Source organism: Balaenoptera musculus, chromosome 4, assembly GCF_009873245.2.
Source record: "Balaenoptera musculus isolate JJ_BM4_2016_0621 chromosome 4, mBalMus1.pri.v3, whole genome shotgun sequence".
In the NCBI taxonomy this organism is placed as follows: Eukaryota; Metazoa; Chordata; class Mammalia; order Artiodactyla; family Balaenopteridae; genus Balaenoptera; species Balaenoptera musculus.
In genome coordinates, this window is record NC_045788.1 from 30,350,006 (window position 1) to 30,372,938 (window position 22,933).

At 40.2% G+C, this 22,933-nt stretch overlaps 1 long non-coding RNA gene across 5 annotated transcripts in view; it reads right to left on the reverse strand.

Annotated features, from left to right (window-relative positions):
• The window catches only part of LOC118893856, a 92,692-nt gene that overhangs the window by 46,878 nt on the left and 22,881 nt on the right, over nucleotides 1–22,933 (reverse strand). For 4 of the 5 annotated variants that reach the window (XR_005019622.1, XR_005019623.1, XR_005019619.1 and 1 more), the window contains one exon: nucleotides 10,476–10,741. This is a non-coding gene — a long non-coding RNA (uncharacterized LOC118893856). Of the gene's footprint in view, nucleotides 1–2,642; nucleotides 2,869–10,475; nucleotides 10,742–22,933 lie in introns of all 5 variants that reach the window. The other variant, XR_005019621.1, reaches the window with a different exon arrangement.

Sequence of the window (22,933 nt, forward strand, 5' to 3'; positions counted from 1 at the left end):
TATTGCAGAGACAAGGTTGAAGTAATAGATCCTCAGTAAAGCAGCTCCACAGTTTATAAAAAGTATAACAGCTCTCTTAGTTCTGAACAGATAAACAGAGTTCCCTTTAAAACAACTGTTAAGAAAATTAATCTGACAATATTTAAAAACTTATTGATGCCTGATGGAAATTTTTGAAAAACATAACTTAGAGACAGTTCCATTAGTATAGTGTACACTGCCTCACAGTTTCCTTTTTTTCTTTTTTTTAACCATCTTACAAAAATATTCATTTAAAATCACCTTGGCTCCTTAAGAGTTCTGTGGATTATAGCTTTTTTTTCTTTTCACCTCATTGTTTCATTTTACCTGTAATTAAAACTGCAGTAAACCAGGAAGAAGTGAATGAGAAAAATATTTCTCTAGGCTGTTTTTCCTGTCTTGTTAGCAGAAAGTCTTCAAAATAGAATATTCTTAAAAGTTTTTCAGGAGATATTGAATTCACTGAGATACTCAAGGGAAATGAAACTTGTAAATGCCATCAAAGCCTCATTAATTCACTTTCACGTATTTGCCATTAAATCATTTTGTCATAATAGCCTCATTAATTCATCATTCTTGTTTTTTCCCTCTTTACCTATTCTTTTTTTTTTATATAAATTTATGTATGTATGTATGTATGTATTTATTTTTGGCTGCATTGGGTCTTTGTTGCTGTGCGCGGGCTTTCTCTAATTGAGGCGAGTGGGGGCCACTCTTCGTTGCGGCATGCAGGCCTCTCACTGCGGTGGCTTCTCTCGTTGCGGAGCACGGGCTCTAGGCACGCGGGCTTCAGTAGTTGTGGCTCGCGGGCTCCAGAGCTCAGGCTCAGTAGTTGTGGTGCACGGGCTCAGCCGCTCTGCGGCATGTGGGATCTTCCCAGACCAGGGCTCGAACCCGTGTTCCCTGCGTTGGCAGGCAGATTCCTAACCACTGCGCCACCAGGGAAGCCCCTTTCTATTCTTTTATCATTACTTATTGGTGACCCCAATAGGTAAAAGTACCTTTGGTCTTTGTTGATTGCTAGCTCTCCTGTCTGGTTTATTTGGGGGAAGGAAGCAGAATGTTACAAATGGTGACCGCCTGGCTTCACACAGGTGCTTGGAGGACGGCTCACTGATTAATGAAAGTCTCAGTTTGAAGAAATTACTCGGCTGGTTTTTTACAGCTTGACTCTCTGCCCAATGAGGTAATGGCAGAAAGTTTTCACTTGCCTTAAAGATGATTCCTTGTATATTATATCAAAAAGGAGCTGAGGGTTGCAATTTAACTTGTAAGATATAATTTGAAATATTAAAACGGAGAAAGTGCAGCCAGCAGACAAATTGAAGTGGCAGGGGAATTCAGTACAGCTGAGGACAAAGTCATCCCGGTTCACACAGTGCTCTGAGCTGCACCTTAGTTAAACTCACTGCGGGAGGGTTTTTCTTTCTTTTTTTTCTTTTTTGGCTGCACTGTGTCTTTGTTGCTGTGCGCAGGCTTTCTCTAGTTGCGGCGAGCGGGGGCTACTCTTCATTCCGGTCCGCGGGCTTCTCACTGCAGTGGCTTCTCTTGTTGCGGAGCACGAGCTCTAGGAGCATGGGCTTCAGTAGTTGTAGCACACGGGCTCAGCAGTTGCGGCGTGTGGGCTCAGTAGTTGTGGCATGCGGGCTCAGCAGTTGTGGCTCGCGGGCTCTAGAGCGCAGGCTCAGTAGTTGTGGTGCACGGGCTTAGTTGCTCCGCAGCATGTGGGATCGTCCCCAACCAGAGCTCGAACCCGTGTCCCCTGCATCGGCAGGCGGATTCTTAACCACTGCGCCACCAGGGAAGCCCACTGGGGGAGGTTTTAAACATACATCCAAAGCTGGCTCCTTTCTAGACCTAGTGAAATGAGCCTGAGAATCTGCATATCTTTAAAGTTTCCCAGGTGATTCTAGTGCATTGTGAGGGTTGAGGACTACTGAAATAATAGGACAAGATGCATTACACAGTGAGTAGAAATAATTAAACTCGCTCTGTCCTCTCAACTCTGGGTCAGACACACCATGCGAGAAGGTGTAAAGACACAGAAGACATGGCTCTCCAGAGTTTTCTATCCTAGCTGAGAGACAAGCACAGGTGAAGATAACTGAGTGCAGCATAAGGCAAAGCATAGTTAGGTGGATGCTATGCCTATAGGGATTCTGGAAATCCCTGTGGGTGTGAATAGTAAAGAGGCTTCCTACAGGGGATGCATTGTGTTGGAGCTTCGTGGTGAGCAAGGGGAGGGTGTTCATTGCAGGTGAGACAGAGAGCAAGGGAAGGAGTGTGCTCGGGGTATGAATATAGCGAGCAGACCGCACCAGGGCTGTGGTTGCGGGTTGCCCTGCTCTGCCCTCGTCACCACCCTCCACCGATGCTTGGCATCAGTCTTCACTGTAACCCCTCAGCGAAGTATCATTACAGGTGAAGAAGCTGCACCTCAGAGATTTTAGGAAGCTGCTCAGTGTCTAGTCCCCTCTCCCGCCAGAGCATTCAGGCTGGGCATCCAGGTGACCTGGTCTTGAGGAACCGAGGAGGAAGGAGGGAACCCCTGTTAATCTGCAGCTGTGACACCGGTGGGGAGAGTTTGCAGGGTCAAGGTGGAGAAGCAGGAGCAAACTGACCTTTGATGCAAGAGCACCTGAGGCCCTTGTCAGGAAGCCAGGTCAAGGTGAAGAGGCTCACGAGCCAAGGTCACCAGAACCAGAGCAGGTCAGGAGTGACCCAGTGCAGCACTGGAGACAGGCAGCCCTATCTACAGCGAGGCATTTGCATGCTCCTAGAGGCAGGCTTGTGTGTGAAGCAGGAAGTTCTGACATGGTCTTCTGGATGCAACAGATATTCTGTCACCTAAAATAAATTAGCATTCAAGGTTTTTTTAATATGGTTATATAAAAATGTTATATAGTATTATTTTAAGCAACATGCACTTCAACCTGCCTCACCCCGTATCTGATCCCCAGAGCTATAAGGAGACATTTTGTCACCTGGGACAAACAGATGGGCATTATTAACAGTGCACACCATCTGGCGGCTTTCCACTTTAAACCATTACTCTTGCTAAATAGATGTTAAGCTTTCAAAATCATTATTTACAATTTTTGTGCCCTCTAAGTCTCAGTGCCTTAGGTCTAAGCCTTTTCCCAAGCTCGACCTCTGGACCACCCCTCCTCCAGCCAGTAGGGGTGTGACTTGGGCATGGGGTAAGGGTATGCTGTGTACATATATGGGAATGAAGACAGCTAAGGGTTTAATGTTCTGCTTCTTAGGGTCATGAGAGAATGTAAAAGTATTAATGTTTATGGCATCCAGGAGGCCATGTCCAAAGAGTACAGACCCTTTGAGTGACGTGATGAGTCCCCTTTAGGGACCTAGGAGGGACAGGAGACTCATGGAATCAAAACAACCAAGTAGCATAGATGTGATTTGAATTTAGCGCATGTGATTCCCAAGCTGAAAGTTTCTTGCAACCGTATTATACCCTGGCTACTCAGATACCATGTGCATTGCAAAGAGACGTCAGCTGCAGTCCTTGTCCTTGCCCAGTATAGCTTTCACCTTAGCTATACTGACAGGGCTGGGATGTCTAAGAATATAAATAATGATTCCTTGCTGGCATCTGATTAAAGCCAAACAAGATGAGAGAACATTAGGTACTGAGGTAGACCAATTCTTCTGTGGTTCTCTTTGGAACCTACTGATCTAGATTATTCAAGATTGAATTTTCATTTCTATGATTTATTTCTTAATATTTGTATTTTTTGAACAGATATTATAGGCACATGGCAAAATATTTAAATGATAGAAAAAGATACACAGTAACTAATAAGTTTCCCATTTTTCTGAGTCAGGAAACAAAATTTACCTTCAGAAGACTCAAATTCAGAGACGTTAATAAAGGGGCCACTCACAGAGCTGTGGGTAGGGTTAAGGGGATTAAAAAAGGGACGTGAAGACTAGCAACAGCCAAAGAAGGAAATGTTGTTAGTGGAGCCCAGTGAGAGCTGGGACTAGTTGTGTTCCAGACAATGCACCAAAGCGGGGAGAGAGCATGGAAGAAATCGCTCTGTCTTTCCCTCTTCCCACCCTCAGATCTCCTGCTGGTGCCTCCCATTGGCCAAATCTAAGAGGAAGTCAACCAACCATCAAGGGGAACTGGATGATGGCGGCTGTGGAGGGCAGGCTCTCTGAAAGGAACAGAGGAGAGAAAGGAAAATGAGCTGAGGTGTTCTTGGGGTTGGGGACAGACCCAGAGAACAATCCACATAGCACCCCCGACCCTCAGTGCCCTGCCCCCCGCCCCCTGGCGACAATTGTTCGTGGTATTTTATAACCATCCAGAAATAGTCTATGTGCAGGCCAGCTCATTTTCTACATAAATAGTGAACCCTTCCCCTGCTTCCCCTGCTTCCCCTTGCCTTTTAGTCTTAGATTGGGCCCCTTCTAGCATCCATGGAACTATCTTGTCCTTGGAGACCAGAAGTTCTAGAAGTGTGGTCCCCAGACAGGCAGCAACACCATCACCTGGGAACTTGTTAGAAATGCAAATAAGTTACAAACTCTGGGAATGAGGCCCAGCAATACGTGTCTTAACAAGCTCTCTGGATCATTCTGATACACGCTACAGTTGGGGAACCGGCGTTCTAGACTTTCTGAATGAGGCTGGCCTCACCCGATCAAGGCTGCTGGCTGCCCCCAGGTCAATGTACCTGAGAAATCAGTGAAGAGGGAACCACATTATCAGCCTCTCAAGGCCATGTCTTTCCACTGTACCTACCAGTAAGAAAAACAAAGAGCATTAAGTATTGATTCAGTACCTGATATCAACTCTCAGGACAAACCAGAACTCCAAAACAGCATGGAAAGAAGAGACTCACTCTCTTCCTCCTGACACATTCATTCCCTTTTCTCTCTGTCTTTTTGTATGTTTAGTTCTTTGGATGCAGGTAGTGTTTTAATATGTTTGGTTGAGTATGTGATGCAATACAAGCTAAATATAATCATGGAGACGCACAGTCGCCACATGCTTAGGGTTGGCATGCGCTTGGAATCCACAATGAGACTCACTACCTGTCCTACTCCCTCAGGGCACTGACTCTGTCAGGAGGACCCTGCCAGGCATTGCCCAGCTGTTGTTTAATGTGGCTCAAACGCTTACAGCATATAAGGCAATGGCCCACACAGAAGATGGACACCTTGTCCTTTGGAGGCTTGCAAAGCAGCCTGAGGCTTGGGAGGCACTTATTAGCATTGTGATCCTAAGACCCTCAGTGTGCCTTGGCTCCCTATCTGTGGAATGGCAGTGATAGAAGCCGCTGGCTTGCACAACTCCCGGGAGCATCATTCAGGCAGAGTACGATGTGAGTAGCACCCGCTGGAGGGTGAGGGATGAATGGATGAATAAATAAGAACCCCTTCTGGTGCCTGCTACTGGGCTGAGAAGTTCCGCTGTGTGGCAAAGAGCTGTAGTGGAAAGTGCACTTTGAGTCAGGCAGTCTGGGGTTAAGTCTGGGCTTCCTTTCTTTCTTAAAATGTGTGACTCAGGCAAGCTCATTCAACTAGAAGTATCCCTTTGACGTATCACCTAGAGGCAGTGGCTGGCACATAATTACGGCATGCAATAAATATTTGTTGAAAAAAATGAACGTATATTCATGACTCAGTTTCTTACTCTGTATAATGGGGACAATAATATAACTTATCTCATAGGGATAAATTAAGATTAGTTGAGATTTAAATATGTTAACAAATGTTTTAAAATGTTAGACACACTGGAAAGAATTCAACATGTGCAGTTATAGTAACCATGTACCAGGGAATAATTTAAATACGTCACAAAGATTGTGAACCTGGGGTACCATGTCCTGAGTCAGACTCCAGAAATAGAACTGTTCTAGATTATTCATGATTAAATTTTCATTTCTATAAGGAACTGGAGAAGCAAGGAAGAGAGAGAGAAACATTTATAATAGTGGGTGTATGATCCTGGCTGTATATTAGATTCACATGGGGAGCTTCTAAAAATTGACAGTTAAGTCAAATCCTGGGTCATGGGTCTTGAGCATGGGTATTTTTAAAAACTGCTCCCTGTGATTCCAAAGTGTAACCAAGAGGGAGAACTCTGACTTATGGACACCTATTACATGCCAAGTATTGTGTTTGACGTTAGACAAATACCATCTCCTTCAGTCCTCACAACAACTCTACATATTAGGTATTTTATCCCTATTTCACAGGTGAGGAAATCAAGGATCAGAGGCTAAAGAAACATCCCCAAGGTCACAAACCAGTGTGACGGATCCTAGCATGGAAACCTAACCTGGGACCATCTGACTTCGAGGCCAGTGCCCTTTTCACTGCTTTGCACTACATCTGGAAGGATCCTGTAAGAAGGGCATCAGAAGAGGGCATTGGGCCAAGAAGAAGGAGACAAGGGAAGGCCCCAGGGACCAACTGAAGTTTGGTCACTGGGACAAGGCATAGCAGTATTACCAGAACAGAAGGGTGAAGTCCAGAATGCCCCACCTTACCTCCAACTGGTCCCCCATTGGGCTGAGCCTGGGCTTGCAGTGGGCTCACTGGCCCCCGTGGTGTACACAGAGCCCAGCAGCATTGGACCGGTGTATGCATGTGCTTCCTCGTGTGGCAAAGGGTCATTTATAACGGAAAATATGGGAGTTGTTTTCCTTTCCAAGTAAGTGATATTTCTTGGTAAAATGCTAAGAAAATTCCTGAAAGTGTCAGAAATGGAGTTTCTAAGTGTATTTCTAGTTAAGAAAGATTGGTTTTATGGCAGTAATTGACAGCTTCCCATGTGAACCAAATCCAAAATGCTTACAAAATGTCAGAGTGTGCATCCAAGACAAACTAGCCCTCTTCAACATCTGTAATTGTGACATGGATGCAATTCTCTTTGGGTCTAGAAATTAAATTTTCATTGTGAATACCACCATCCCATAACTAACTATAAAATGTGAAACCCAAAGCTTGGATGGACACAAACCCAATGTTTCTGTTCTTCTATGAAAGAATTATATGTTTCCCCTTTAAAACTATCTCCCAAAGCAATTGGGCAGGAGTGGGGGGAATAGCACATTTTTTGGTTATAAATTCAGTTTGTTTGTTTCTCCTGGGCCCAAGCCATACATTTGAGTTGGTCATCCAGGGCATATTTCAACAATTGGATAGTCAAATAAGAGACCTTTGGGAATAAAATCTCTGCACAGTTAACTTCGTAATCATATAAGCAGTTTGGACTACCCATAGTTTTTACAAATTACCATTAAATTATTGGGAAGTGATCTAATCTTTCTGAGAGTTTCCTCATCTATAAATGAAGGGGTATGGGGGTAGGACTTGATGATATCCAGAGACCTTTCAAGTCTAGAAATTCCATGCTTCTCTGAAACTCTACTGATTGAATTGACTCTTTAGGTCAGAATTTAAAATTATGTTTCTTTTTTTTTTCAGAAAAATAAGTTATTTTTATTTATTAAAAGACTGGTTCAATAGAACTATTTCCCCCAATTTTTTCGGCTTTTTATATGACAGTGATTTTGTAATGTAACTTTCTATATGGAGAACATAAAGATGATTTAGTCTCCACTCTAGCATGGGTGATAGAAATTTTTTTTTTTTTTAAAGAAGCAGGTAGCAGCAAAAATTTTTTAGATTATACCAAGAGCAGTAAATGATTAAGAGAAAGACATAAATTTCAGATAAAAGTAGAAATGGATTCTTGGACAGCTTGAACATGAAATTAATAAAAAGTAAAATATCTGACCACGTTGAAAAAGATTTAAATTTCTTGCCAGTTTCACACAAAATACTGACATCAACTAAGATAACAAAAGCTAATAATATGCCACTACAACCTGGGCATCAGCAACAAACTAGTTAATAGGGGTCATTAATTTAAAGAGTATTTAAGACTAGTCACTACCCAAGAAAACTTGAAATGTTCTGAAATTTTATAGCTTATATGTGAAAGAAACTTGGGAGAGAACTTCCCAAATTTGATAACGATCCTAAAAATGTACTTCACCTTACCATTAACAAGGTATAAAACTTAAAGAAAAATTTCCAAGCCATCTAAAATAATGTCTCTTAAACTAAGGACCGGGCTCCAAAGTAGGGCTTAAAATGTAATATTGTATATTAGAAACAACAGAGACTTGAGACCCAGCCAGGCATGCGTACAAACCATAGGATGTTCTGCCACTTCCCGTGTGAACCATCACTTTGAGCCCCAGGTTCCTCCTCAATAAAATGGAAATAAGTGATAGTTATATCAGAGAGTTACTGTGAGGATTAAAGGAGAGACTATAAATATAAATAGTACAGTAGTGTTAGTAGGTGTCATTATCGTTATTATGATTAATGAGATGGTCTGACTTCCTCAGCCACCTAGATTCTCCCTCTACTGTGCACTACTTTGATTTTGAAGATAAGCAATTATGTTGAGAAAGTGAGACCAGAATTAGGATGTACCACAGGTTTCTTATATAGGTGATGGCATGGGGAAGTGATAGCTCGGAAAATGTTGAGGACGACTGAGGAAGAAAAACTAATTTAGAATAACATAGCGATGTTGAATGCGTGCTTCTTGCTGAGGTTTCGGAGGCTGATAACACCCCTTCCTTCCTGTTCCAAATTTGGAACCAACGGAGAGGTAGACACAAAGTCACATAGATGGAGATCAAAGTGAGACTTTGCTACTCATAAAGCTGGCTTGGAGGACAGAGATTAAGCACATAGCACATGGATCCTGACATGGCACCTAATTTAACACTCTGCACAGCTCCCTCAGAAGGGCTGCACCGCCGCGGGCCATCCCCACAAGGACCCGCTTTTCTAAGCTCACTTGTGGAGTTGCAGAGTCAGCCTCTTCTCCTGTAGCGGGAGCGCTGGGCTGAGTTCCTTCTCCCAGATGTACCGTTCAGGTAAGTCTGGCAGCCCAGGGAGGAGAGCGTGAGGGACAAAAAGAAGCTCCTGGAAGGGAAACTCAAACGTCTTTCCCCCTCCTGTCTCCTCCTGGGAGATGGAGTGGTTAATCCTTTCCTTCTATGGAAACCTAAGGGGAGGCGGGGAGGAAGTGGGCCCCCCAGCTAACATTTCTTATCTTGGATCTGCATGCTTTATGCTTGCCTGGAACTGTTGGAATGCTTTATCAAATGAAGGTGAAAGAGAATTTTATTCTCTGCTTTTTATTCCTTTCAATTGATCTTAGATATGAGAATTCTGTAGGTAAAGACTATACACACAGAAAGATATATAGATAGATGACAGATAGGTAGATATAGATGTATAGATACTTGACTACTATAGTGGATGTATTATTTTTAACATACTTTTTTTTCTCCCAAATTTTTATTTTAAATAATTTATAGGATCTCAATATTGAAGAAAATTACTTTGAAATGCTGACCTAAAATAAATAGATGGCCAGTTATTTTTCCGGCAAAAATGGGTTTATTTGGGATCAGCAGAGAATTGTAATTTGGGGTCTGTAACCATGGTGAGTCACATGCAAGTCCCAGCACAGTGAAGAAAGGAGAAATCTTATCAAGGGGAAAGGAAGTTGGGAGGGCTGGAGTAAATAAAGAGTCCATGGTTTTTCACTGGTTGAGTTATTGCCAAGAAAGAAGACGAGTCTTTTTCCTGTTGGGCTCTACTATCATGGCAGGATATGAGAGTTCTCTCTTCTGGTCTCGCAATTCAATTTTGTTTTGTTTTGTTTTGTTTTTATTAGTTACCTATTTTATACATATTAGTGTATATATGTCAATCCCAATCTCCCAATTCATCCCCCCCCACCCCCGCTTTCCCCCCTTGGTGTCCATTCGTTTCTTCTCTACATCTATGTCTCTATTTCTGCCCTGCAAACCAGTTCATCTGTACCATTTTTGTAGATTCCACATATATGCCTTAATATACGATATTTGTTTTTCTCTTTCTGACTTACTTCACTCTGTATGAGAGTCTCTAGATCCATCCACATCTATACAAATGACCCAATTTCATTCCTTTTTATGGCTGAGTAATATTCCACTGTATATATATACCACACCTTCTTTATCCATTCGTCATCAGAAAATCTACAAACAACAAATGCTGGAGAGGGTGTGGAGAAAAGAGAACCCTCTTGCACTATTGGTGGGATTGTAAATTGATACAGCCACTATGGAGAAACAGTATGGAGGTTCCTTAAAAAAACTAAAAATAGAATTACCATATGACCCAGCAATCTCAGTACTGGGCATATACCCAGAGAAAACCATAATTCAAAAAGACACATGCACCCCAGTGTTCACTGCAGCACTATTTACAATAGCCAGGTCATGGAAGCAATCTAAATGCCCATCGACAGACGTATAGTGGATGTATTGGTTATCTATTGTTGCATAACAAATTACTCTGAACACAGTGACTTAAAACAACAGTAGATATTATCTCACATAATTTCTGCAGGTCAAGAATTTGGGAGTGGCTTAGGTCGGTGGTTCTGGCTCAGGATCTCTCATGAGACTGTAGTTAAAATGCTGTCTGGGGCTGCAGGGCTGTAGTTTTTTGAAGCTTGACTAGAGCTGGAAATCCACTTCTGAGATGACTCACTCATGTGGCTGTAGGGAGGAGGCCTCAGCTCCTTGCCACGTGGATCTCTCCTTAGGGCTGCTTGAGTGTCCTCATGACATGGCAGCTGGCTTACTCCAGGATGAGTGATCTAGCAGAAAGCAAAGCAGAAGCTGCAATGTCTTTTATGACCTACCTTTGGAAGCTGCACTTTGTCATTTCTGCAATTTCTTATTAGTTAAACACTCAGCCCTTTTCAAGTGCGAGGAGCCACACAGGTGCATGAAGACTGGGAGATAATTAGGGGATGATTAGGGCCATCTTGGAGGCTGACTACCAAAGTGGCTGACTCACCAAAGACTGAATTTTGTTTTCTTCACTTCTGGAGAGAAAATGGTCAGTGAATCTCATTGGTGGTCTTTGAGATGTACCAAAGCTACCTCTTGCTCTCACCCCCAGATAAAGTATTATATTATTAATCAGCCTTTTGTGAATTTAGGCTGAAAAAAGAAGATGTCAGGAAGGTTGGGACAACCTTTAATACACAAATGTGGCAGTGCAGGCTATTTGTTGGGGGGGAATGCCACATGACTCTCAGACATTTTCTGAGCACTTACTTTGTACTAGGTATTATGGCTTATGTACAGGATCACACTGCCTCCTTGCCTGTGAGGTGGGACCTATTTTTCTGTTTTACAGATGCAAACTCAGGCTCAGAAAAGTGAAGTAACTTGCCTGTAAATGGTGGAGCTGGGATGTGATCTCGGATCGGTTGAACTTTAGATCAGTGCTTCCCAAACTAAGACACATACAAATCACCCAGCAGGCGGTGGGGTCGGTGGGGGGGGTGTCCAGTTAAAGTGCAGAGTTGGTTTCAGTAGGCTTTGACCAGGGCTGGGGTTCTGCCTATCTGACAAGCCCCCAGGTGATGCTGACGCTGCCGAGGCAGGGACCTCTGTCTGGTAAGGAGGCTGCAGACGTGTCTCTGAACGACTACACCAAGGGTGAGGACTTCCAAGCAGCACAGCACCTGGCACAACTAGTTGTCAAACAAAAGGCAAAACTTCTCTGCAGAGGGGAGCTGAAACCCACTACACTCAGTCCACTATGGAAGCACCTTGCAACTGGGAAATCAGCAGGTGGGCTTATCCCACTCACCTGAGGGAAGGATGAGGGTTGGTTTGAGGGGCTCCCCTGGGAGGCGAGGATTTCCAACCATGCCCTTTCTGAGGCCTCTTCCTTTTTCTGGGGCCACATGCTCCCAGTTAGCCATTACCTGGAGGTCCCTGAAGGCCATCTGCTCTGGAGAGTGCATTTGGCACCAGGCAGGAAGCTGTGTTTCCCAACCTCACCACACTGGGCTTTCTCAGTGAAACTTCCAAGCTGAGGAAGGGAGCTGGGGTGACGAGCTCTATGTGAGTGTGTGTGGGAGTGGGAGTGGGAGTGGGGCGGTAGGGGGGACTGAAGTGGCACCCTCAGCTGGGCTGGGGAGCTCTAGCTCTCCCCTCTTTGTTTGTCCCCTACAACTGTGGCAAGAAGACCAATCCTCTAAGAATGTGTAGTATTTCCCAGAGAGACAGGATAATGAGTATTTTTCTTAGCTCATCCAGGAAGTTAACATACAATACATTCTTAATTGCATTCAGGAGCATTTATTCAATTGTAACTAGTGTAACTAGTAATTCAGAAAGTGCCCAGTAATACTAATGTTATAGCACACTTGGAGTGCTTCCCTCCGAAAGCTCCAAGCATTGCCTCAGTTAGGCTTTGAGGATGATGCTGGCGCTTGGCTCAAGAAGCAAATCTGAATTCTTGTGGACTCTGTGTCCAGCGTTCACTACCCTTTGGTTTTCTAAGGCGAGGACCCGGTGGTTCACTTTCTTTCATCTTCAGATCATTTCAGTCGTCCTCCGACGTGATTCCTATAAGCTCTGGTAGGAACTTCAGAATCAAGAGGGAGTCACTCTCCATTTCATGGCAAACCTCCCTTCCCTCCAAAGCCCAGAGCCAGGGAGACTCCTGTTTGGCATTTAGACTGGTCAGACAAACCCTGTCTGGACTTTGCCACTTTATCAGCCATATAACCGTGGGGAAATGACATGACTTTCTACACTTTAGATGGCTCATCTGTAAAATGCAGGAATGACAGTACCAGTTCGCAGGGGTTGTTGTGAGAATGAAGCGACACGTTAGCCCAGGCCTGATCCATGGCACATGTTCAGTACTTGTCAGTAATGATTATTCAGTGACTTGAGGCTCTCAGTTTTTTAAAAAATGATTTACAAACTTATGGTTACCGAAGGGGAAATTGGGGGGAGGGATAAATTAGGAGTTTGGGATCAACATATACACACTACTATATATAAAATAGACAACCAACAAGGACCTACTGTATGGCACAGGGAACTATACTCAATATTTTGTAATAACCTATAAGGGAAAAGAATCTGAAAAGGAATAGAAATATATGTAATATATGTATATATTCATATATATATATATAGATAGATAGATAGATAGATAGATAGATAGATAGATAGATAGATATATGGGTTGGCCCAGAAATTTGTTTGGGTTTTTCCCATAAGAGCTTACAGAAACCCGAACGAACTTTTTGGCCAACCCAATATATAACTGAATCACTCTGTTGTACACCTGAAACTAACACAACATTGTAAATCAACTATACTTCAATTAAAAAAAAGAAAGAAAAAATAGTAATGCAAAATAGTTCTTGCTTATAGACATGTAAATTATATCCAATAGAAGATTAACTGGTTTCTGTTACCCACTGTAGAAACCATCAGTTTTGCCTTCGTTGGCATATTCATTTCGATATTCCTGATCTATAAATGTGTTCCTCCTTTGAACTGGTGGTAATACCTTACCAATTCTCTCTTTAATAACAAGCTAAATAAAATCTTAAAACTGGCTTCACTTAAAAAAGAAAAGATCAAACCTTCGGAAATAAAGCAAGAGGACAGATGACTGTGTGCTTTTCAATGTCATGTTGGACAAGTGTCCAATAGGCCTGCCTAAGGATTATGTGACACAGTAGAGAAGGAACTTAGCACCACAGTGGACTATTGATTAGGGCCCCGTTTCCTAAAATTTTGATGTTAAAAATAAGTTGCATATAATTTTTGTCTAAAAGAAAAGCAAATAATTTTTGTCCAGTGGAATGGAGATCCACAGAGGCTATAGTTGTACTGCTTTGGTTTTTTTGTCTAATTTAGCAATTTGATTTCAGCATCATGTCTCTTACTGACCATGTATACATCGATCTCAATGTATCCTTTTTGAACCAGCTTTACCATCCTGTTGGTTCCCTCATTACTTAGTTAAATGAATCTATGACACATATACACTGTATCATAGAGTAGGAGAGTCATGTTTTACCTTTTTGAAAATTATACTTTGACGTCAGTTAATTCATCTTTCTGCTTTAGTTGCCAGAGCTGGGTTCTTTCGACTGCAACCACAATAATATTAACTAAAAGAGCTATATTTGTATTATCATAGTTATACTGTCTCTTTTATTCCAACTTCCTTATCAAGTTCTTGGCTACCAGGTGCCTCAACTTACCCTGAAATATTCTCAAGGAAACAATTCCTGAATTTACTCGAATAGTAAATTCTTACCTTCCTTTTAAGACAGCTGGTGTTTTATTTTCACTCTGTTTAATTCAGGAAATAGTTACTAAAAAAAAAATACTGACTGCAATTGCTTTTAAGAGGTGGGACTTTGGGCAATTTTTTTTTCCCGTTTCTTACTTTACTATTGTCCATATTTTCTGGATCAGTGATGTGCTGCACTCATAATGGAAAGGAAAAAAACCTTTTTTTAAAAAAATAGATCTTTATTGGAGTATAATTGCTTCACAATACTGTTAGTTTCTGTTGTACATCAAAGTGAATCAGCCATATGCATACATATGTTCCCATATCTCTGCCCTCTTGAGCCTCCCTCCACCCTCCCTATCCCACCCCTCTAGGTCATCGCAAAGCACCGAGCTGATCTCCCTGTGCTATGTGGCTGCTTCCCACTAGCTGTCTATTTTATATTCGGTAGTGTATATATGTTGATGCTACTCTCACTTTGCCCCAGCTTCCCCCTCCCACCCCGTGTCCTCAAGTCCATTCTCTATGTCTACATTTTTATTCCTTCCCTGCCACTAGATTCATCAATAACTTTTTTTTTTGATTCCACATATATGCGTTAGCATACGGCATTTGTTTTTCTCTTTCTGACTTACTTCACTCTGTATGACAGTCTCTAGGTCCATCCACCTCACTACAAATAACTCAATTTTGTTTCTTTTTATGGCTGAGTAATATTCCATTGTATATATGTGCCACATCTTCTTTATCCATTCATCTGTCGGTGGACACTTAGGTTGCTTCCATATCCTTGCTATTGTAAATAGAGCTGCAATGAACATTGTGGTACATGTCTTTTTTTGAACTATGGTTTTCTGTGGGTATATGCCCAGTAGTGGGATTGCTGGGTCATATGGTAGTTGTATTTTTAGTTTTTTAAGGAACCTCCGTGCTGTTTTTCATAGTGGTTGTATCAATTTACATTCCTACCAACAGTGCAGGGGGGTTTCCTTTTCACCACACCCTTTGCAGCATTTATTGTTTCTAGATTTTTTGATAATGGCCATTCTGACTGGCGTGAGGTGATACCTCATTGTAGTTTTGATTTGCATTTCTCTAATAATTAGTGATGTTGAGCATCTTTTCATGTGCCTCTTGGCCATCTGTATGTCTTCCTTGGTGAAATGGCTATTTAGGTGGTCCACCCATTTTCTTTTTTTTTTTTTTTAAATTGTTGAGTTGAAAGAGTTCTTTATATATTCAGGATACATTGCCCTTATCAGACATATGATTTGCAAAAGCTTTACGCCATTCTATGAGTTATCTTTTTTTTTTTTTTTTTTAGCTGCACTGCATCTTCTGCCCATTTTCTAATTAGATTGTTTGTTTTTTTGATATTGAGCTGTTTGTATATTTTGGACATTAATCCTTCATCTATTGTTTCATTTGCAAATATTTCCTCCCATTCTGAGGTTGTCTTTTCATCTTGTTTATGGTTTCCTTTGCGTACAAAAGCTTTTAAGTCCCATTTATTTATTTTTGTTTTTATTTCCATTACTCTGGGAGGTGGGTCAAAAAAGATCTTGCTGTGTTTTATGTCAAAGAGTGTTTTTCCTGTGTTTTCCTCTAAGAGTTTTATAGTGTCTGGTCTTACATTTATGTCTTTAACCCATTTGGAGTTTATTTTTGTGTATGGTGTTAGGTAGTGTTCTAATTTCATTCTTTTACATGTAGCTGTCCAGTTTTCCCAGCACCACTTATTGAAGAGGCTGTCTTTTCTCCATTGTATGTTCTTGCCTCCTTTGTCGCAAATTAGGTGACCATATGTGCATGGGTGTATCTCTGGACATTCTATCCTGTACGACTGATCTATATTTCTGTTTCTGTGCCAGCACCATACTGTCTTGATTACTGTAGCTTTGTGGTATAGTTTGCAGTCAATCCTTCTCAAACTCTTCCAAATAATTGCAGAGGGAGAAACATTCCCAAATTCACTCTATGAAGCCACCATCACCCTGATACCAAAACCAGAAAAAGATATCACAAAAAAAGAAAATTATAGACCAATATCACTGATGAACATAGATGCAAAAATCCTGAACAAAATACTAGCAAACAGAATCCAACAACACAATAATAAGATCATACACCACGGTCAGGTGGGATTCATCCCAGAGATGCAAGGATTCTTCAATATACGCAAATCAATCAATGTGATATACCGCATTAACAAATTAAGGAATAAAAACCATACAATCATCTCAATAGAAGCAGGAAAGGCTTTTGACAAAATTCAACACCTATTTATGACAAAAACTCTCCAGAAAGTGGGCATAGAGGGAACCTACCTCAACATAATAAAGGTCATATATGACAAACCCACAGCAAACATCATACTCAATGGTGAAAAACTGAAAGCATTTCCTCTAAGATCAGGAACAAGATAAGGATGTCCACACTCTCCATTCTTATTCAACGTAGTTTTGGAAGTCCTAGCCACAGCAATCAGAGAAGAAAAAAAAATAAAAGGAATACAAATTGGAAAAGAAGAAGTAAAACTGTCACTGTTTGCGGATGACATGATACTGTACATAGAAAATCCTAAAGATGCCACCAGAAAACTACTAGAACTAATCAGTGAATTTGGTAAGATTGCAGAATAGAAAATTAACGCAAAGAAATCTCTTGCATTCCTATACACTAATGATGAAAAATCTGAAAGAGAAATTAAGGAAACAATCCCACTTACCATTGCAACAAAAAGAATAAAATACCTAGGAATAAACCTGCTTAAGGAGGCAAAAGACCTGTACTCAGAAAACTATAAAACACTGATGAGAGAAATCAAAGATTCCATAAACAGATGGAGAAATATACCATGTCCTTGGATTGGAAGAATCAATATTGTGAAAATGACTGTACTACCCAAAGCAATCTACAGATTTAATGCAATTCCTATCAAACTACCAATGGCATTCTTCACAGAATTAGAACAAAAAGTTTTACAATTTGTATGGAAACACAAAAGACCCCAAATAGCCAAAGCAATCTTGAGAAAGAAAAACAGAGCTGGAGGAATCAGGCTCCCAGACTTCAAACTAAATCTTAACTTTTAAAAACATGTGTATCTACTATATTCCTAGCAGTGGGTAGAACTCAGCAGGGAACCCAGTGTTCAACAATTCATTGCTCCTGTCTTTGACAGTACGAAGGTATAAACGTAGCTATGAAACAGGACAGAATACAAGTGCAGATTGAGAAAGAACACATTGTACCTATGGAGGAAAGTCTGGGGAGGGGGTGGTACAGAAAGAACCATGTTGGAGAACTTGCATTTGATAACCCCATTAATAGCTAATAGCTAGTATTTAATGTGCATTTGTTACATGCCAAGCACCCTCACAAATCCTTCACATGCATCTCATTTAACTCTCTTCATTTTTTTTATTGTGTTAAAAAAATAAGATTTACCATCTTAACCATTTTTAAGTGTACAGTTCAGCAATGTATTTTCATTGTTGTGAAACAGATATCCAGAAATTTTTCATCTTGCAAATCTGAAACTATACCCAATTATATAACAACTCCTTTTTTCCCACTTGCCCCAGGCAGTAATAACCAGCATTTTACGTTGTTTCTATTAATTTCACTATTTTAAGATAATTATATAAGTGGAATTATGCAGTATTTGTATTTTTGTGACTGGCTTGCTTCACTTAGCATAATGTCCTCAAGCTTCATCCATTTTGCAGCATATGACAGGATTTTCTTCCTTTTTAAGGTTTAATAATATGCCATTATATGTATATAGTACATTTTGTTTATGTATTTATCTGTCGATGGACCTTTGGTTTGCTTCCACCTCTTGGTTATTATGAATAGTGCTTCTATGAACATGGGTGTGAAAATATCTCTTCAAGACCCCATTTTCAGTTCTTTTTGATGTATAACCAGACGTAGGTTTGCTAGATCATATGGTAGCTTTATTTTTAATTTTTTGAAGCCTCTAAACTGTTTTCCATAGTGGTTGCACCATTTTACAATCCTACCAACAGTGCACAAGGGTTCCAATTTGTCCACATGAAGATCAAAACTTTTCTCTTTCTTTCTTTCTTTTTTAGTTAGGTATTGATTTCTGTCTGGATGGAGGGGAGAGAGAGGGAGGGAGGGAGAGTCTCGTTCGTTCAGTGATGAATGTAGCTAATTAAGTTATTTCAGTACTTACTTCTACTTCCTTCTTTACTCCGTCCGCCTTTCCTTTCTTACTGTCTTTCGTTCTTTAGGTCTTTCTTTCTTTCTTCGTGAGGTCGTTCTTGCTTGCCTGGCCTGTCCTGTCCTTCCTTTCCTTCCTTCCTTCCTTCCTTCCTTCCTTCCTTCCTTCCTTCCTTCTTCCTTCTTTCTTTCTTTCTTTCTTTCTTTCTTTCTTTCTTTCTTTCTTTCTTTCTTTCTTTCTTTCTTTCTTTCTTTCCTTCCTTTCCATACCCATCCTAATGGGTGTGAGGTGATATCTCATTGTGGCTTTGATTTGTGTTTCTCTGATGATTAGTCATGTTATGCATCATTCCATATGCTTGCTGACCATTTACATTTCATCTTTGGAGAAACAACTATTCAAGTTCTTTGCACATTTAAAATCAGGTTATCTGATGTTTTGTTGCTGAGCTGTAGGAGGTCTTTATATACTCTGGATATTAACTCCTTATCAGATATATGACTTGCACATATTTTCTTCCATTCTGCTGGTTGCTGTTTCACTCTGTTGATTGTGTCTTTTGATACATAAAAATTTTAAAATTTGAGGTAGTCCCATTTGTCTATTTTTGCTTTTGTTACCTGTGCTTTTTGTGTCATATTCAAGAAATCACTGCCAATCCAATGTCATGAAAATTTCCCCCTTTGGTTTTTCCTCAGTTTTATAGTTTTAGGTCTTATATTAGGTCTTACATTTTGAGTTAATTTTTGTGCATAGTGTAAGATAAGGATCCAACTTCATTGTTTTACATGTAGTTATCCAGTTTTTCCAACACCATTTGCTGAAGAGGCTGTCCTTTCCCCATTGGGAAGAGGACACCTCTTGGCACTATTGTCAAAGGTCATTTGACCATTTATGCAAAGGTTTATATCTTGGCTCTCTGTTCTATTCCATTAGTCTATTTGTCTGTCTTTATGCCAGTACAAAACTGTTTGATTACTGTAGCTCCATAATGTATTTTGAAATCAGGAAGTGTGAGTCCTTCAACTTTGTTCTTCTTCCTCACAATTGTTTTGACTATCCAGGATCCCTTGAAATTACATATGAATTTTAGGATGAATGTATCTATTTCTGCAAAATACACTGTTAGAATTTTGACAAGGATTGTGTTGAATCTGTAGATTGCTTTGGGTGGTGTGGTCATCTTAAAATATTAAGTTTTCCAATCAATGAACATGAGATGTCTTTCCATTTGTTTGTGTCTTCTTTAATTTTTTCAGAAATATTTTGTAGTTTTCAGTGTACAAGTCTTTCATCTCCTTGGTTAGGTTTATTCTGAAGTATTTTATTCTTCCTGATGCTATTATAAGCAGAATTGTTTCTTTACTTCCTCTTTACGTTGTTCATTGTTAGTGTACAGACACAACTGATTTTTGTGTCTTGATTTCGTGTCCTTCAACTTTGACAAATTTGCTTATTAGTTCTAACAGGGGTTTTTTTTTGTGTGGAATTTTTCGGGCTTTGTACATATAAGATCATGTCATCTGTGAAGAGATTCTTTTTTTCTTCCTTTTCAACTTAGATGTGTTTTATTTCTTTTCCTTGCCTTAGTGCTCTGTCTTTAATGCTCTTCAGTTTGTGGATTAAAACATTAAGGTGTTAGGAAATGTCTTACTACTGCAAACATTTAAGACCTTCATTTCCCAAGATTCTTGTTTTTCATGTTTTATGCACACACTTAATCCCGATGGAATCAGCAGGAAAGCTGTCTTTTACCCAGGGGTCAGAGTCCTTCCTGGTCCTAAGTCCTCTTTGGTGGAGGACTTAGGTCAAGAAAATAGTAAGGCTCTGCAGAGAACCAAGTTTGTTCATGCTGAAAAACAAATTATTTCTACCATTTTCTGAGGTCTTATGTCCTTACCTCCTCTAAAAATAGCTGCTCTTCTAAAATAATCTCTAAAATTGCACTCTCCCATATTTCTGCACATATACCCCCTCGCCAGTTATGATACTTTAAAAATTGTCTTAAATATTTCATAATTGTTATAATGCCCAGCCAATGTTAAGAATTTTTTATGGAGTCCAATACAGTCATTTCACCAAATATATGATATATGATGTTATACAGCACTGTATGCTGTCATTATTTTTCAGATGAGGAAATTGAGGCCCAGGAAATTTTTATATCTTAGCCAAAGTCATAGAGCTTGTGAGTAATGGTGCCAGATTTAGAACCCAGGCAGCCCAAGTCCTGAGTGCCTGCTTATCGCAAATGGCCCAATATCTAGCCTAAGCCTTACTTTTGTGTTTTAAGTGATCCTAAAAATGAATTCTCAGAGAACATATCATCAGGATGTGGACGTGGATGTTTAAGTTGCTGGAATTTCCTTCTATCTGGTGGTTCTTCAGAGAGGCATGTTCAGATGTCTGGGAGTCAATTGGTTTTTGAAACAAGAACAAACCCCTTGATATCCATATGGAGATTTGCAATCCTGCCTACACTTTAAATTAACCTTATTGACAGATTTCCTGCCAAGCTTAGTTTCATTTATTATGCATGTTCCTTTTAGTAGGTGGAAGAAAAATTACATGAGAATTATCCTCTAAATAAAGCAATATAAAAACCAGGCTCATACATTTTCTAAAGTTTATTTTTATTTGCCAAGCTTTTCTGTATTTTTTGGGGGATAAGTGTTTATTTAATAAAAAGAGAAGTGATATCTTGAAATAAGGATATCTTAGTAGTAAACAACCAGGAGTGGATCTTTTTTCTCTTTCATTCATCATTGTCAGCTGAAGACATTCTCAGCCTGCAGCTAGGGGTGAAATTTATGGCATCAAGATGGGTGAGCCACTTCACTGTTTCTTCTTGAGCTTAAAGAAATTTCAGCCTGATATTCCACACTTCCTGGATTCTAAAATGTGACACCAGATACATGTATTACAATAGTTGGGCCTAAGACTTACTGCAGGGCTGCAAGTCAGAATCAGAATTCCCTGGAGGTGATGTGGGGAAAGCACTCATGGGGTGTTCCCATTTTGGGATGAAAAAATATGAATCAAGGAAGGGGGAATAAGGGAAAGTGCCTTTATTTAGTATTTTTTGATATTACCTAAGATAGCCAGACAATGCAGTTTGTCGGGAATACTCTTGGCTTTTGATGATCTGGGGAAAAATATTGAAAAAAGAAACTTGGGTCATTGGTACCCATAAATGGCAACTTTATAACTGTTCTATCTCTCCAAACCAAGCTGGAGTGTGGGGGAAGGAGAGTGGTTCCCAAAACAATTCGCAGCTTACTGGTTTCTCTAAATAGCTTGGAGCTCTAGAACTTTCTGTCTGACTGGGAAAAATAATGACCCAGTTGATCAATTACATATGTGGGCTTGTTCAGAGAATTTCTGATGGAATCTGTGATTGCAATCCTTTCAGACCCCATGCTCCCTTTTATAACAAATATTTGAATGCCCTTTTTATTATCCTGAAATGAAATTTATATATTACACATTAAAAAATAAAACACTTCATTATAAAAGGAGAACTAAGGAAAGTAATTTTCAATAAGAGATGTTTCTCAATTCGCAAATACTCAGACCAGGCAACTGTTAAAAGATAATTTAAAAAACCAAAAAAAAAGATAAAATCATGACCCTCACCCAGATAAAAAATGTATTTATGGTAATTAACTCATAAAGAGGAACCAGGCAAACGTTATAACCCATTCAAGAGAGAAAGAATGGATATATTTATAAACTGGGAATATTGAAATGATGTATAAATGGAGGAAAAACTAGTTTTATCAGCAGTGGGGAAGAGAGGTTAATTGAACCTCTACCAGACAGGACAGAACACAGATGTCTACAGACAAAAATTATCTTGCATTGTTATCACTTATCTACATTTTACAGAGTTGTAGAATTGTTCCCATGGAATCAGAATCAGATAACTCAGAGCGGTGTGCTGTAGATAACACACAATTTTTCATCGAAGTACAAATTTTTGCCTACACTATCCTTAATGAAGTAATCAGACATTCACCACTATAGGTAAAAACACCCTGAATAAGGCATCTACACAGGCAGACTGACTCAGTTGGTTGAATTGTCTCCCCAGATACATTGAACAGTGATGCTTTCAGACAGTTTCTGAAATGGAGACCAATTCTTGGTAAACCTCTGAACAAAGAAAGTACACTCTTCCCTCAATTTACACAGTACCTGAACTCCTAGAAAAGGAGGTGCTTATTAAAACCATTTGAGAACACTTCGTATTTGTGTGTATAATGGAGTTGGGTTCTAGGTTAAGATAGTTATGTTTTTCACCTATACGAATATCTGGCAGAACACTCCAAAGCTGTGGGAGATATAGCAAATCCTTTACTGTGGGGCATTTTCCTGTACATTGCAGGGCATCTACTACCCTCGCCTTGTCCTCTGAAGGCAAGTGGTACCCTCCAATCATGTGACAACCAAAACAAAAAGTCTCACAAGTTACCAACACACTCCCTAAGGGTGGAGTTGCCCTGATGGAGAAGCACTGTCATAGCTGAA